Below are 17,389 nucleotides of genomic sequence, written 5' to 3' on the forward strand. Positions count from 1 at the left end.
GCCAGTGGTAAAAGTGGAGAGAAGCGCAAGGCTCCCCTCCAACCCTTTCCAGTCGTCAGTACTCCCTTCGAGCGGGTCGGAATTGACATCGTGGGGCCCCTGGATCGCAAGACCGCCCAGGGTCACCGCTTTATCCTCGTCCTAGTGGACCATGCCACACGATACCCGGAGGCCATCCCCCTCCGCACCGTCACGGCCCCCGTGGTGCGCCGGGCCTTAATGGGGATCTTCTCCCGGGTAGGGTTCCCCCAAGAGGTCGTGAGCGACCGAGGCACCAATTTTATCTCAAAATATATGAGATCCCTGTGGCAACAATGTGGAGTATCTTATAAATTCACTACCCCTTACCATCCCCAAGGCAATGGCCTAGTGGAACGGTTTAACCGGACTCTGAAGGGGATGATCATGGGTCTCGAGGAGCCCCTGCGGCGTAAGTGGGACGTCCTTCTCTCCTGCCTCCTGTTCGCCTACAGGGAAGTCCCCCAGAAGTCCTTGGGGTTCAGCCCGTTTGAATTACTGTATGGGCACCCAGTCAGAGGTCCCCTGAGCCTGGTCAAAGAGGGATGGGAGACGGCACCCCGGGACCCACCGCAGGATGTGTTCCGGTACCTGTTGACTCTCAGAAACCAGACTCGGAAATTCCGAGAGCTGGCCGAGGCCAACCTCGAGGCGAGCCAGGAAGAAATGAAGCGCTGGTACGACCAGAATGCCACTCTGGTCGAGTTTCAGCCCGGCCAGCAGGTCTGGGTGATGGCCCCAGTGAAGCCGTGCGCCTTCCAAGACAAATGGACTGGGCCCTTCAAAGTGGTAGAACGAAAAAGTCAGGTGACATACGTGGTGGACGTCCAGTCCCCTCGGAACCCCCTTCGGGTCCTCCACGTGAACCGCCTCAAGCCTCACTTCGTGCGGACGGAGTTGAGCTTGCTCCTGGCCACAGACGACGGGGCGGAAGAGGAAATGGAGCCTCTCTCTGACCTCCTGCGGGCCAAAGAAAAGGACGGCTCCATGGAGGGGGTGATCCACTCCCCCTCCCTCACACCCCAACAACACGAGGACTGCCGCCGGCTCTTGGGCCAGTTCTCCGACCTGTTCCCCTCGTCCCCAAGGTCACCGACTGGTGCGTCCACGACGTGGACACCGGAGACAGCCCACCGGTACAGCACCGAGCCTACCGCGTCCCCGACCGAGTCCGGGCCTGCATCCAGGCGGAGGTCTCGAAGATGTTATTTCTAGGGGTGATCGAGCCCACAGACAGTCCTTGGGCCAGTCCGGTGGTACTAGTCCCGAAAGCAGCTGCCCCTGGTGTTGCCCCCGAACTACGGTTCTGCGAGGACTACCGGGGGCTCAATGCGGTCACCCGAGCCGATGCTCACCCTATCCCCCGCGCAGATGAGCTCATTGACCGCCTTGGGTCTGCTCATTTTCTCAGCACCTTCGATTTGACCTGCGGATACTGGCAAATTGCGCTCACAGAAGGAGCCAAGGTGCGGTCCGCTTTCTCCACCCCGGATGGGCACTATCGCTTCAGAGTGATGCCCTTCGGGCTGAAAAATGCCCCGGCCACCTTTCAGAGACTGGTGAATAGAGTCCTGGCCGGGCTGGAAGAGTTCAGCGCTGCCTATCTGGACGATATTGCGGTATTCAGTTCCGAATGGGGTGAGCACCTCCGGCACCTCCGGAGGGTCTTGAGGGCCCTGCGCCAAGCCGGCCTCACAGTGAAAGCCAGCAAATGCCAGATTGGGCAAGGATCAGTGGTCTACCTGGGGCACCAGGTCGGCAGCGGGCAGGTCGCCCCCCTCCAACCTAAGATTGACGCCATCCTGGCCTGGGAACCACCAACCACCCAAACCGAAGTCCGCGCCTTTCTGGGCCTCACTGGTTACTACCGGAGGTTCATCCAAGGTTACGTCAGCCTCGTAGGACCCCTCACAGAGCTCACGTCCAAAAGACAACCTAAAAAGGTGCAGTGGACCCCTGCCTGCCAGGAGGCGTTTGACGCACTGAAACTCGCCATGTGTACAGCCCCTGTGCTCCAAGCCCCCGATTACTCCAAAGAGTTTGTGGTGCAAACGGATGCTTCCGAGCATCGCATTGGAGCCGTCCTATCCCAGCTCAATGAGAAGGGCCTGGATCAGCCCGTGGACTTCATTAGCCGAAGGTTACTGCCCCGAGAGCAACGATGGAGCACCATTGAACGCGAGGCGTTCGCCATAGTCTGGGCTCTAAAGAAACTGCGACCCTACCTCTTCGGAACCCACTTCCGAGTCCAGACGGATCATCGACCTTTACGGTGGCTCATGCAGATGAGGGGGGAGAACCCCAAACTGCTACGATGGTCAATCTCCCTTCAGGGGATGGACTTCACAGTAGAGCATCGCCCTGGCACCGACCACGCCAACGCGGACGGCCTCTCCAGATTCTTCCGCCTCAGCGAAGAGAACACCCAAGAGGATGGGTAGTTCTCTTCAGCCTTCAGATGGAGGGGACGCATGTTGGACCCGGCCTCGTAGCGTGGCCCATCCAGACCCGTAGCGACACCAGACTGACCTCTACACCCCACACGACCATGAATAACGCAGCCTACCCGACCCAGTCCACACCTGGTCCCCCACAGAACCCGGGGCTACCCACGTCCTTCCCTCCAGCTTCCCGATACCGGGCACCCTTCCCCCCCATCGGCCTCGCGGCCTCCAGTGACCCGGCCCCGCACCCCAGATGGCCGCCCTCAACCCAAGCGCAACCCAGGCCTAGTCGCGCCATGCCGGCTGGGGGGAGAGAGAGCTCCTGGTGAGCAGGAGAGGGAGGAGTAGTTTCACTCACACTTGGCCTCCTCTCAAGAGATAGTTTCGATCGCCCCTCCGGCCACCCTGAGGGCTGGCTCCACACCTGCTGCGTGTCTGGGATCGCTCCCGACCCCGCTTTGAAAGGATCAAAGGGCCGCGTGGCAGGAACCCCCAACAAACGACCCCCAGGCGCTAAGACCCCTGCCCGTGAGGACTCCGGACATCAAAGAGGAGTCGACCTATAACAAGGGGCGCTCTGGGACCCTCGGCAGTTGAATCCTGGAACGAAACGAGCCCTGCTGACGTGGTCGCGGCTGAAAGAACATCCTCCCAAAATCCGACGGAGCTCTTGGAACCTCGGTGAGCCCTGCAGACAGCGTCGCGGCTCCACCTGGCAGAGACGGACTTCTGCCTAAAACATCCGAGCCCTGCTGACGTGGTCGCGGCTCCCCTTGCATCCTTGAGAACTCTGAGCCCTGCTGACCGACTTGCGGCTCCTTGAAGATTGTCCGACCTCCAACACCCTTACTCGAGCCCTGCAGACTTGGTCGCAACTCAAGAGACATTCTGGTCCGGCTGGACCCCAAAGATCGTATCATATCCCCCGGCTCGAGGATTGAGAGCCATGCGCCGGATACGCACCCGCCTTGACCCAGATCCTAAGACTGTCCCGTTACCCCTACCGAGACTTTGTGTGCCCTTGCTCTACTTGTACAGACGCCTCTGCGGATCATAAAGGTCCTGATATTTCTAGATAAAGGAAAGGTACTCCAGAATCTACGGTGTGGTGTCTCTGTGTTGCATGGTGCTAAATCAGCGTGTACGATCTTAGGTACGGGACCCAGCCCTGAGGGGGTCTCCTGCCAGCGCTCGGCTACCTCTCCCGGGAAAGGTGGGTCGCAGGATGGTCAGGTGCATATTCTGTCCTTCCCTGAGGCTGGCCCTTCTAACAGATATAATTAAGGACTCTCGCTTGGTGGACGGGAGAGTGACCGAATCCTGGGCTTCCTCATATAGGGTTTTTAGGGCAGGGATCAAGCTGTCCACGTCGGTTTTATAAAACTCGTCCGTGAGGCGGCCAGGGGCTCACCCCAATCGTAGTTTCAATCAATCAGGGGTTTTATAAGCGCACTAGTCCCTCGTGAGGGTCTCAAGGAGCTGGGGGGAAGGGGTGGGGGCAGCAGTTCCATTTCAGTCAAAGAAGCAGAGCCTTCCTGAAGGTGTTCAGGGAGGGGGCATGTCTGATGTCAGTGGGGAGCTCGTTCCAGGTCTTTGCCTCGATGTAGGAGAAGGATCTTCCCCCTGCTCTGGCTCTGAGGATGTGCAGGGTTTCAGCAAGGAGGTTGATGGCGCGGAGATTTCGTTTTGGCACCACTTTAGCAACCCTTTTAAGTCCTTAGTATACGTTACCCAAGGTACCTATGGCTATGGGACTGAAGGGGGTCCTCTAGGGCTGCAGCACCAATTGTGCCAACACAGGGACCCCTCACCAAGACCATGCAAACTGCCACTGCAGGCTACGTGTCTTAATGCAGAGAAAACTGAAGAGTCAACATGGCACACATCTCTGTGTGCCAAGCCCACATTTGCAGCATGAGTTATAGGTAAGTCACCCTTACTGCAGGCCTTATAGTCCTAAGGCAGGGAGCACTATATTCCATGTGTGGATATATCTGCATGAGCAGATGTGACCCTGCAGTATGTGAGCCATTCTCGGATATTGTAACTGCACAGGGAAGCCACAGAGAGTACATGAGCTGGATACTTGTCATTACGAGTTTCCTAGCTCCATGATGGCTTCACTGTGCCCTAAGATGTTTGGTAGCAAACATCTCATCTTAATAAATCCTCACTAATGCCAGTGTTGGATCTATTAATAAATGCACACAGGATACACTTTAGAGGGTCCCCTGAAACGCTACCAAGAACTGGTATAGTCTCTGACTAGTCCTAGCCAGCCTGCCACCACCAGACATGTTTTAGACCTCATGGGGTGAGAGCCAGCGCTCTCAGAGGCCAGGAAAAAAGCCCGCTCTGGGCGGAGGTGGTTCACACCTCCGCCAGGCCGGAATGGCTTACCAGAGTAGGAAGCTTCAAAGGCGACAACGCCTTTGAAATGCAACCCAGGCATTTCTAGATAGTGGAGAATTTCAACCCCCTTTTTTGCTTCACATTTGGCAGGAGAAAAGGCAGGAAAATTAGTTAAATTTGGACGTGTGTCCACATTCAGCCAGCACCACCACTAAGGTGGGGCAGATGATGTGGACAAAACTTTTCCAATTTCTCCATCTTGGCATGGAAGAACATTAGCCTATCAAGGTAGGGCAGTGCTCCTTCCCACAGGAAGTGGTCACTTAGAGGATATAGACACCCTAAAGGTAAGTAGCCCATTGGCTGCTACCTGTCACTGCCTTTAATGCCCCTAAAATTGTATTTAGGGGGCATTCTTAGACCCTGAACTTTAGATTCGATGGACACAAAGAAGATACGGACACAGACGAGCTGCTGACCTGAGAACTGAAACCCTGCTGCAGAATACTGTCGCCAAACCCTGACTGCTGTCTTAAGGACTTGACAATCATGGTGTGCTGTCTCGTCCTGCAACTGTGAGGACTCCAAGACCCCAGAGCCCATCTATTCGTCAACAAATCACCAAAGAACTCCCTTGGAGTAGAAGTACTACTCCCCTGCAGGTGGTGAAACCGTAGAATCCGGTTTCCCAACTTTATGTTCCTTGACGACTCCGATGCAGTAACCAAACCAAAAGTTGTACACCAGCTCCGGATCATCAAATCTTTCTACCAACCAAATGCAGCGTACACCGAGACAAAAAGTACAGTCCGGAATCCAACTGTTGCGGAAGCAACCACCTATTGATGAACTTTGAGACCCACTTCGCGAGCAGCCCAACTGTCCCAGAATCGCCCGTCTGCTACTGACCATGAGGACATCTTGACGCAAGCCACCAGCTGACCTATCTGCTCTGCACCTGGCCTTGGCAACAATGATCCAGCTGTGTTTCCATGGTCCCGAGGCCCTTGAAACCACATCCCACGGGTGGGACCCCTCAGACCTTTAAGTCCCTTTGTGCAGTGTGTTTTCAAGTGGCTGAATACTGGACGCTCCTGAAAATTCATTGGTGGAACATTGGACCTGGCCTTGCTACTTACCTTGCTACTTACCTAACTCCCGAAGATGAAACTTGACATCCAACTGTATGATTTTATATGCATTTTCTTATTCCTTCAGATTGACTTCAATGGTGCGTAATTGCACACAAAAGTAATTCATTTTGCCAACTTTGAAAATTCATATCTTAATGAGTCTTTACTGAAGAACAAAGTTCTTTGCCTTAAAAAATATATAAAAATCGTTATTTTTGTAAATTGGTCTCGGATTTATCCTTGAGTGTGTGTCTCATTTATTGCCTCTGTGAGTACAACAAAATGCTTATAGCACCACCCTCTGATAAGCCTGACTGCTCGACCACACTACCTCAAATAGAACATTAGTATTATCTACTTTTGCCTCTGTGTACCAATCTGGGACTCACTGGACAGTCTGCACAGTGTACTTTATTTTAGTGCATTATATTCGATCAGTCTATTTTTCAACATTTTAAAATGTACTGTTAGGGCCTTGGTTAAGTCCCTGTGCCCAGTTATTAGAATTTAAAATGTTACTCTGGTTAGGACAAAAGAAAAGTGTTACTCTTTTTTGACTTTAGAAAAAGATCCCAACTTTAGTAAAAACAAATCTACCCTACCACAGCCAGCTCAGGAGCTCGCCCTAACACCGTACCTGGAGTTATCATACTCCCAGCTATGCGCCATCTGTAGGGGTCATGGTGTTAAAACTGGAGCTCATGCTAACAAAGAAAAGCTTCCAAAGCTTTTGGCAGAATATGAGAGAGATCATCCTGTGGATAAAGATGACTCCCTAGAGACTCTTCACAACGGGGAAAAAGACGCTGAGCAGATGGAAGATTCCTCAGAGGAGGAGCTTGCCCAAGAAAGATTGCACATAAATGTAATTCATTTTGCGAACATTAAAAATGTATATCTTAAAAAGTATTTACTGCAGAACAAAGTTCTGGGTCTCAACAATTATATAAAAATAATTGTTATTTTTGCAAATTGGTCTTGGATTTATTCTTGAGTGTGTGTCTCCTTTATTGCCTCGGAGTACAACAAATGCTTAGCACTACCCTACGATAAGCCTAACTGCTCACCCACACTACCACAAGTATTATCTACTTTTGCCTCCGTATTCCACTCTGGGTCTCACTGGACTGTCTGCACGGGAAACATCCTTTACAACGCAACCATTACAACGTGGTATGGTTACATCGCGGTCGTGACAACGCAAGTCGTTACATCGACTTGCACTGGAGGGCGCTCTAGACTAAGGAATAGTGTGAATTACTATTCCAACACCTTCCCTACTGTACGTAGACTGGAGTTGGAATAGTAATTCACACTATTCCTAAATCCAGCACCCTCCAACGCAAGTCGATGTAATGACTTGCGTTTGTCACGACCGCGATGTACCATACCGCGTTGTGATGGTACGCGTTGTATCATCATACATCCGTCAGCACAGTGTACTTCATTTTAGTACACTATATAGAGAGCCAGCGTCCTACAGGGTCATACCATCGAAGACGGTTTTCCTTTCCCATCTCTTGTATTACTGTGCCGCTCCCCCAATTTGGCTTCCACAATCCATCTTTCGGGAGATGAACAGCCTATTGGTATACCTCATATAAGGCATGGGATGTCGTAGACTGGCATTAACCAAACTGTGGCTCCCCACTGATGGAGGTGGGTTGGTAGTCCCTGTCCTGGAGCTTTATTAGCTGGTGGTACAACAACAATAGGGCAGCTTACTGGAGACGTTGTCGATCGGGGATAATAGCGACTGCCGTACGCTTCCTACCATACCATACCATGCTACTGGCCATACTGATTAGCCCTAATGCTCGAACAATAGTTGAATATTCTGGTCTCCTGCTGGATACCCTGCAATATGTATGGGACTAGGCCTTGCAGGAAACACACTTGACAGTTTCGTACGCGAAGGACCAGTCTCTGTCGGCATTACTGCAACTCCTGCATGAGGAATATTGGTCAGGTTTGTGCGAGAGAATGGGCTTCGAAAGTGCTAGGGAACTGGTATGCAGGTGGAAACCAAGGTACTTTGTGGATCTCGTAAATGAATATGCTCTACCCTCCCAGTGCTTTTTAATGTATGGGGCGGTGGCCGCAAACATGCGGAGGACAGGCAAGAATCCACTGAACATAGAGGCCTAGAAACCATGTAGAAATAACGCAAAGCGGAACGCTGGTTGGTAGGAAATTTGTGCTGGCTCGGTGATCCCACACAGGAATGTGAGAAAAATGTGATGTTATTTAGCTAAATTTGTGGTTTGCAGGGGATTCTGGGTAGGAAAATGTTGGGAGATCCACACAAGTCGCACCTCCCTGGACTCTCTTGAGTGTCTAGTTTTCAGAAATGTCTGGGTTTGGTAGGTTTCCCTACATGGCCGCTGAGCCCGGGACTAAAAACCCTGGTGACTCCCTCGCAAAACCAGGTAGTTTTGTGATCGATAATTTTGAAGTCTCCATAGTACGTTTTGGGTCATTACCTGTCACGGGTACTAGGCCTACCCACACAAGTGAGGTACCATTTTCATTGGGAGCCCTGGGGGGAACGCTGGGTGATAGAAAATTCGAAGCGGGCCGGTGATCCGACAACGTTGTCACATAGAAAGTGAGGAAAACGTGATATTTTTAGGTCTGCAGATGATTGTGGGTAGAAAAATGTTAGGAGATCCACGCAAGCCATACCTCCCTGGACCCACATGGGTGTCTAGTTTCCAGAACTGTTTGGGTTTGGTAGGTTTCCCTAGATGGGATATTGCCTCCATCTGCCTCTCGGGGGGGGGGGGGGGTCAGGTAAGAAAGACTGTGGCAAATGTTTTAGAGGGTGGGGGCATTGGCATGCCCATTCTGGGCAGCCCTCACCCTTTAACTACAAAATCATCTGTCCATGACTGCCTAGTGGGCTTTCTGCCCCATCAGGGGTAATAACCCCCAAAAGACTGAGTAGGTTGTTTGGGGTGTGGGGGCATTGGTATGCCCCTTTTGGGTAGCACCCACCCCTATATACACAAATAAAATAAAACCCTGGTGCCTGGTGTATTTTCTGCCCTACCCGGGAGCAGATTGGCGGCTATTGCCCCATCTGCCTCCCAGGGGGACATAAAGACTGACTTTTCTAAAACGTTGGGGGGAGCAAAAGCCCTTGCCCAAGGGGCCACTTTCCCCTCTCTAGTGCCTAGTGGGTAGATCCCTGCTTGGGGATCCCCCTCCTGCAGGCAATCCCCAAGCAGGGATCAACTGGGGAGGGCTAGCATTGGAAAGGGGAGATTTTCCCCCATCTCCCGAGGCAAAAAAAGGAAATCCTCCTACTGTTTACAGCAAAGGGATTTAGTGCTTGTGTGCACATGACGGAATGTTTCTGTCATGCGCACACGAGCACTGTGGTGCATAACGGAACCATTCAGTCATGTGCACAGAAAGGGTTAACACAGAACTCTGACCATTCCCTGCAACAGACACTTGCCTGTCACTTACTGACATTCGTTTTTCACTTTCATTTGTCACATTTTCCAATTCTAGCAGCTCTTGCCATATTCCACCATTGCCCAATTGAAACACAAACAGCTTTGCCTCTAACATTGATGACTCTAATGGGATCTCTAAATTTCGAAGAGCCCTTTCTTAACAAAAGGAGCTTCATCAGTGATCGAATGAGGTGCAGATCTATAAGTCAACACCAAATCTCTGATAGCTACTTCACAATACTCTGTATTTCACAGCACTCTGGATAAACTCCACTAGAAACGTGTTGAATCTCTCCACTTTTTCGTTTGCATGAGGGTGTTACAATGGCGTGCGTAAATGTTTCATCCCACACTTGCCTATAAATTCTGTCACGGTGGAAGAAGTGATTTGAACTCCATTGTCCGTGACCAGCTCCTCAGGAGTCACTTCTCTAGCAAACAATTCACACAAAAAAAAAAATCACAGACTTAGTGTTGAGTTCTGCTACACCACCACGTAATTCCACCCACCTGGAAAGATGATCCATGTTGACAATAAACTTTCTCATATTGGAATGTAATATATGAATCGGCCTCAAAAATACCAACCACGATTCTCTGCCACACCATACCAGGACATAAAACAGGCACAGCAGTAAGCACAGAGGTCACCAAATGTTTATGACTCAAACAGCATGGTGCACAATTTCTCACTAATCCTTCTACCTCCACATCGACTCCAGGCTACAAGAATTCATTTCTTATCCTATGCTTCGTGGCATTCATACCCAGATGGCAAATATGAGCGGTCTCCAAAATCTTTCGCTGGAAAAATCCTGGTGGGATCAATTTATTACCTCTTACCAACAATCCTCCTTTCACAGATAACTCATCCGCCACCTTGCAATAAGATTGGTAAGATGTAGTACACGTTTTTCCCTTGCTGACCAAAATTTCACCAAATTCATAATCTTGTTGAATACAGTATCCTCCCTCAACCGATCCCACAACACATCATATCGGAACAAATGACCAAATCTTCAACTCTGGCAATGATACAATTTCTTCCTGTACATCCACCTCACAAAAATCTCCATCAACTAGTAACCGAGACAGAAAGTCCGTTCGAACACTCTTTCCTCCCACAATGTGAATCACACTAAAAATTGAACTCCAATAATTTGATAGATTATCTGGCTGAAGCTTTCTTAATTTTGTTTCCAGACAAAATACCAACGAGTGGTCTGTGATCTGTCCTCAAACAACATTTTCTTCCCCAGAGATACGGCTTAAACTTGCCAACACCCCAAACACATGCCAACATTTCTTTTTCTATTACAGAATATTGTGTTTCCAATTCTTTCATCCTTCTGGAAGCAAACCCTACAGTGACTTCCTTCCATCCTTCACTTGTGGCAAAACAGCCCCCATGCCATACGCACTAGCAGCACAAGCACCAAAAATATTGCGTCCTTCCACATAAGGTTGTAGTGCGGGAGCAGAGTTTTTACTTTGTTTGATGTGATCAAAACTTTATTGACATATTGCAGACCATTCAAATTCAAGTCAGGTTCGCAAAATTGTTTTAGAAACTTTGCACAGAATTCACAAAGACCTAAAAAAAAGACCAGAGTTGCTCCTTATCAGTCGGATGGGGTACGTTTACAATACCATCAACAATGCTCGGTTTGGGTTTAACCCATCAGATGTCAACACAAGGCCTAGGTACTCAACTTAATTTACTTGAAAGATACATGTGTCTTCTCTGATAGTAACCCCACTGGATTCGAAGGTGGGCAACACTCTTTCAACATATTTGTCATGAACTTCTTCCATATCAGCAAATCTTAAGATGTCATTTTGAAATATTACTACCTTTGAGATGTTCTCAAACATTTTCCTCATGACCTTTTGAAACAAACATGCAGGTGAGGCCAGCCCAAACTGGAGTGACAAAGGCATCGGATGACACGCTGCTCTAGGGTCCATTTGGACTGACCTGTAGCACATACTTCCTTTTTTTGTAAGGTACACATATGAAGTAAGTAGAAAGCAGTGCATCGTATACAGATTTCTCATGATATGGTAAAAAGCAGTACAGTCAACATATATATGTACTCTGTGTATGTCCCTTGTAGTGTAGTAAAAAGCAGTACAGTGTACAGATTTCTTAGTGTGGTAAAAAAGTAGTGTAGTGTGCACATATCCTGGTGAAGCAGTAAATACCTCTCAGTGCAGTAAAAAGCCATGCATGCTTCTCATGTTATAGTGAAAAGAAGTACAGTCTGTATAGATTTCGCATACTACAGCAAAAAGCAGTTCAGTGTGTTAATAGTGTTCTAACAGTGTAGCAGAAAAGCAGTGAGGTATGCACACATTTTTACTGTGCAGAAAAAATCTGAGTAGTGTTAAAAGATTTTTCAATGTGTATTAAACAGCACTTCAGAATGCACAATCCATTGTGCATATATTTTTCACACTAAACAGCAGCGTAGTGTGTACAGATTCCTCAGAGTACAGTAAACAGCACTGAAGTGTACACTGATTTCACATCGTGTAGTAAAAAGCAGCGCAGCGGCCCCTTATTTCTCAAGGTGTATTAAACAGTAGTGCAGTGTGCACATATTTCTCAGTGCACTAAACAGCAGCGTGCAATGTTTTATCATAGTCTAGTAAAAGTAATGTAGTGAGTACACAGAGTGCAGTAAACAACAGGGCAGTGTGCACAGATTCATTAGAGCAGCAAAAAGCAGTGCAGCCGACATATTGCTGTCACGCAGAAAAAACAGCTTGGTGTGAACGGATTACTCTGTGTAGCAAGATGCAGTGTGTTCAGAGTTTTCATAGTGTAGTATAAAGCAGTGTGGTGTGCAGATTTCTCATGGTGCAGTAGAAAACAGTGCAGAGTACAGAATTCTCAGTGGAGTAAGATTTAGTGCAGTGTGCACAGATCCCTCATATTGTAGTATGATGCAGTGCAGTATGCACAGATTTCTTACAGTATAGTCAACAGCAGTGCATTGTGTACAGATTCCTCAGTGCAGTAAAAAACAGTGCACAGACTCCTCATATTGCAGTAAGAAGCAGTGCAATGTGCACAGGTTTCTCATAGTGCAGTAAGGTGCAGTGCACAGATTCCCTCTTTAACACACATGATGCCCACAAACACCCCCAGGGCGGATGGAGAGACCCCCAGGGCCCCCAGATAGAAGAGCCCAGCTCAGCCCGGCTCCTGCAGAGATTCCCTCCAGGATTATTCAGTCTATTTCTACAAACACAGCAGAAGGGGCTGACAATCTCCTACCTGAGCAGAGACCTGTGCAGACATGTCCACGCTCCCTCCTCCTCCTGGGGCTGGGGGGGGGGGAGGGGGAAGAGGGGCAGATCTGCGGTCTGAGGGGGTGCAGATTTGGGGTCAGGGGGGTCTGAAGATGAAGATAACTGCACAGAAAGACAAGGAGCCTTCCTCCTCTGCAGCAGGCTGGACACATAAGTGGAGGCTGGAAGTGCTGTCAGCACCCGCTGCTGGTGCTGTCTCTGCCACGGCAGACTCGGAAGAGGAAATCCTTCTCCCGTTCACACAACGTGCAGCTCAGTGGGTTCCATCAGCAGGCGAGGAGCGCCCTCTGGTGGCCGCTGACGGAACCGCCGGCTCCAGGAGTGAATACATTTCACATAAACAATAATTTTGTGGCAGGAAAGGCCTGGGGTATTTTTTTTTTGATTTTTAGATTTCACAGACAGGGTTGACATCTAAACCCAGCAGAGATGGCAACACTAGTCACAGACATGGATGGTCTTAAGCGACACAATACGAAAACGGCATTTACAATCCAGCACGCCACACAGATGCAGTATTACTAGGTAGATGGTGCCTCAGTACAGATGTTGCAGGAATGGATCACGGAAAGATATGCAGGTTGTTTTAATTTAAGGAATTATAATTTTAAGGAATCTTGGTTGTGTTAATGTATTTTTATAATTGGGTTGGTTTGTTCTGTTATATTAGATTTGTAGGGTAGCCAGACACGTGCACAAGCTAATATTAAAACACAGAGTTAAAGTTATAGTTAGGTGATAATGTCAGTTATAATGGTACATTTAAAACTTATAACCCATTAAAATTCACCAGGTATAGTTTACTGAGCAAACTATAATTCTCACCCCCCACCAATCACTGCTTAAGAACTTTGCATATTACATCGCTTACAACATGTTAAATGGCATCATGGATGACAGATCAAATAACAGCCCACTATTTTTTTTTTTTATTAACTGGGCAGGGTATCCCTACCCTGCCCCCGTATATACTATTTTTTGTGGAATGCAGGACACAGAGATCAAGTCTCTATGTCCTGTAAGGGCGGCGCAACATTTCTCCTGATGTTGCGGCCAGCCAGTCAATTCGCTCACTCCCACGGGACCAGTCTCAAGTTGACCAACAGGAAAAAAAGCCATGTCGGCCAATTAGAATGTGTTTTTTGTTTCCCAGTATAGTGGGACTCCCACCAAGCCAACCATACAGATATTACAAATTTTTTAATTTTAATTTCTCAAAAGCTACCTAACAAATTTACACTAAATCACAACAATCTTTGGCATAGCCAACATGTCACACTTGTATTTTGTGACTTGCGTAATACATTAAAGAAAAGCCTGCTGGAGTGAAAAACAAAACAAAAAAACAATGATTGCTACTATACACAATGGATCTAGGAGATAAAAAAAAATAACGTGATAATTCAGGATACTTTTCAGATGGTGAAATGGTGCCTCATGCATTGCGAAGCAAATATTCCATAAGAGGAGGAATAATAACACCAAAGAGCCAATAGCATGAGGTGAGAAGGGAATTCTCCTCTGGGCGGAGCCAAAGCTCACTCAATGCACAACTTGATAACAACAGGTATGCACACAGCAGCGCCATCAAGCTAGTCCTAAAAAGCATGAGCCACCATGGTTAATTGTTCTGGGGACTTACGTCTAGGAAAAATAAACCCTAACTGAAGAACATAATTATAAACAACGTATTTAAAATTATTTATATAACTTGTGCACCTCAATACCGAGTGTGTTCGGTAGCCACACTACTCTAACTATAACTTGTCACTCTACCACGCACTCTGTTCCCACAAAAGATTTGATTTGTAATGGCATAACTGTTCTTGTAAATTTGATTATTTTAGACAGTATAAGTGAGATGATATAAAATGGTAGGAGTAGTGCATGGAGAAGGCATGAGTTATAGTTACTGTAGTGTGTCTAACGAGTCGGATACACTGCTTATGGAGATGCACGAGTTGTAATAATTTGAAGGTGTTGTGTAAAATATAAATTAAAGGTATACGTTTAGAAATGTTAATTTTTGTGTAGTTTCAGTTTGGTTTGTAGATAAAGAATAAATAAATGTATATTAATTTAAAGGTGGCTTGTAAAAAAGTAACTAAAAACAAGGATTACCCTTTGTTTTTTTCAATGAATGAGTATGGTAGAGTATAGTGGAGGAGAGTGTCGTACAGTGTACTGTCGTACAGTACAGTGTCATAGAATAAAGTAGACTGGAATGTTGTATAGTGGCGTGGCATACAGTGGAATAGTGTAGAGTGGAGTAGAGTACATTGGAGAGGGAAGAGTGGAGTGAAGTATCGTAGAGTAGTGGACTGGCAAAGTGTACAGTGGAGTAAATTGTTATATAGTATAGTGGCATTATGTATAGTACAGTCGCGTGGAGTGCACTAGAGTCGACCGGCATAGCATAGAGTTGAGTAAATTGTTATATATTGGAGTGGCATTTTTTGCAGAATAGCGTAGTGGTGTGTCATAGAGTATTGGAAAGTGTCATAGAGTGGAGTAGAGTGTTGTACAATGGGTTATAAGGGCATTCAGTGGAATAGAGGATTTTACAGAGTAGTGTGGGGTCATACAGTGGAGTGCAGTGTTGCATAGTGGCACAGAGTGTATTTGAGTGGAGATACATTGGCTGGAGTAGAGTGTGCTACAGTGGGTTGGTGTAGAGTGGAGTTGTGTACAGTGCCATAGAGTGGGATTAAGTGTTGCACAGTGGAGTTGAGTGCAATAGAGTCCAGTGGAGTGGTATAGCATAGAGTGGACTAGTGTTTTCTAGAGCACAGTGGCATGGAGTTGCATACACTTAGTGGCCTAGTATAAGGTGGGGTAAAGTGCTGTAGAGTGGAGTGGTGTTTGGTCATAGAGGAGCAGTAGAGTGGAGTTTAACAGAGTGGATTAAAGTGTTGTACAGTGAAGTGGCGTCAAGTAGAGTGCGGTACAGTAGGCTAGAGTGGAGTGGGATAGACTGTAGAAGAGTTGAGTGGCATAGAGTAGCGTACAGTGCAGTGGCGTAGAGTACAGTAGTGGAGTAGAGTGGAGTACACTGTAGTAGAGTCTCATAGAATAACGTATATATTAACTGGGGTGGAGCAGTGAAGAGGGAGTTGCACAGAGTGTCAGAGTGGAGTAGACTGTCGTAAAGTGTCGTAAAATGCTATAGCGTAAATTAGAGTGCTGTACAGCAGCATTGAGAGGAGTACATTGTTGTACAGTGTAGTGCTATACTGTGGAGTATTGTGTGGCACACAGTGCAGTAGCAGTGCAATGGCGTGGAGCGGCATAAACTAGAAAAGAGTACAGGGGCGTGGTCTGAAAAAGGGTACAGTGGAGCACAGTAGAGTGGTGTGGTGTACACTCAGGTGCCTTATAGTGGAGTGGCGTTCAGTGGAAGAGGGTACACTGGAGTGCCTTACAGTGGCGTTACGAAACTTGATGAGGCCCCCCTGCAAAGTACATGGAGGGGACCCCCTCCAACCACACTCAGGAACTCTCAGGCCAGGGCAATGTGCTGAGGAGACCCCGTGGAGCTCGGAGGCCCCCCCCCCACACCATGGGGGCTCCTGGGGCCTTTGTTACGCTACTGCTTCCCTTCACAGCCACAATTAATGATATCATGAAACTTTAGAAATACTACCTGTAAATTTTAAGCTAAATGAAACACAGCTTTTGTTTTTATAAACCACCCACTTCCAAAGCTAATGAGAAGAAACCGGGGGTCTGTATGTTATAGTGGAGAGGTTCATTGATCGCAATCCCTTCTACGCTCTGTTTGCTCATTACTTTCAGTTGCTAATATTCAAGGCCACTGGAATTATGTAGCAGGGATAGATCAAATTATGTGGCAGGGTTGACTATATTATGCTGCAAGAAAAGGCAAAGTATGCTGTATAACGCGGCACAATGTTAGGATAGCATTGCCTCATTATTTTTTTAATTTTACTCACGCTATAACTGTTTGGGCAAATGTTTCATCCCATTAATACAAGTTTTGCACCCAAACACATAAATAAGCAACTGAAACGTGACCTGCCAACTTTTGTGAAGGGCCTTCTATTGCACAGCAACACATTTTTTGAGTGTTTAGAGACTTGATCCGTTTGAGCTAGAAACATTTTTTGTTCAAATTTGCAGCCGATGACGAATTCAGTGGCAAATGTGGCATAATTATGCAGAAAACATTGCAACTGCAGAAGCCATAATGCCAGTGGCCTTGCTAATATTCAAGACCACTGTACAGCTGACTAGCATTTGCACTCTGAAGCCCCACTGTGGTACATCCCTGAATTACAGTTGTACATCTGGCCAAAACCACCAACGCAGTTTCTAATCTTTCCATGGTCTGCTTTAATGAAAACACGTCCCCGTAATGAAACACCAACACCTCCTGTAAACACTTTGCTGCCCAATTGGTCTGGTTCTTTCAATTGATAAAATAAATAAATAAAACACTTCACCTCACTATCACCACTTAAAAAAAAAAGTAAATCTGAGCTCACAGAGAGGACATTTTCTGCCAATCTATGTGTGTCATGATCTGGTACTGGGTGTTACCAGTATGTCATACTAAAGTCTTCTTTAGCCAGTGGCATGCAGGGTGTATTGTGGTGCCATCAGCATAGCCCTCCTTTTGCAAAAAAATATTCAAAAGAGG

At 47.5% G+C, this 17,389-nt stretch overlaps 1 protein-coding gene across 1 annotated transcript in view; it reads right to left on the reverse strand.

The window, feature by feature from the left end:
* LOC146838971 (uncharacterized) overlaps positions 1-12,921 on the reverse strand; it is a 33,824-nt gene extending 20,903 nt beyond the window's left edge. Inside the window, exon 1 of the mRNA XM_085603018.1 lies at positions 12,695-12,921. The gene's annotated coding sequence lies outside the window, so the exon portion shown is untranslated. The remainder of the gene's footprint in view (positions 1-12,694) is intronic.
* Positions 12,922-17,389: the final 4,468 nt, after the last annotated feature.

Source organism: Triturus cristatus, chromosome 4_2 (genome assembly GCF_964204655.1).
Source record: "Triturus cristatus chromosome 4_2, aTriCri1.1, whole genome shotgun sequence".
In the NCBI taxonomy this organism is placed as follows: domain Eukaryota; kingdom Metazoa; phylum Chordata; class Amphibia; order Caudata; family Salamandridae; genus Triturus; species Triturus cristatus.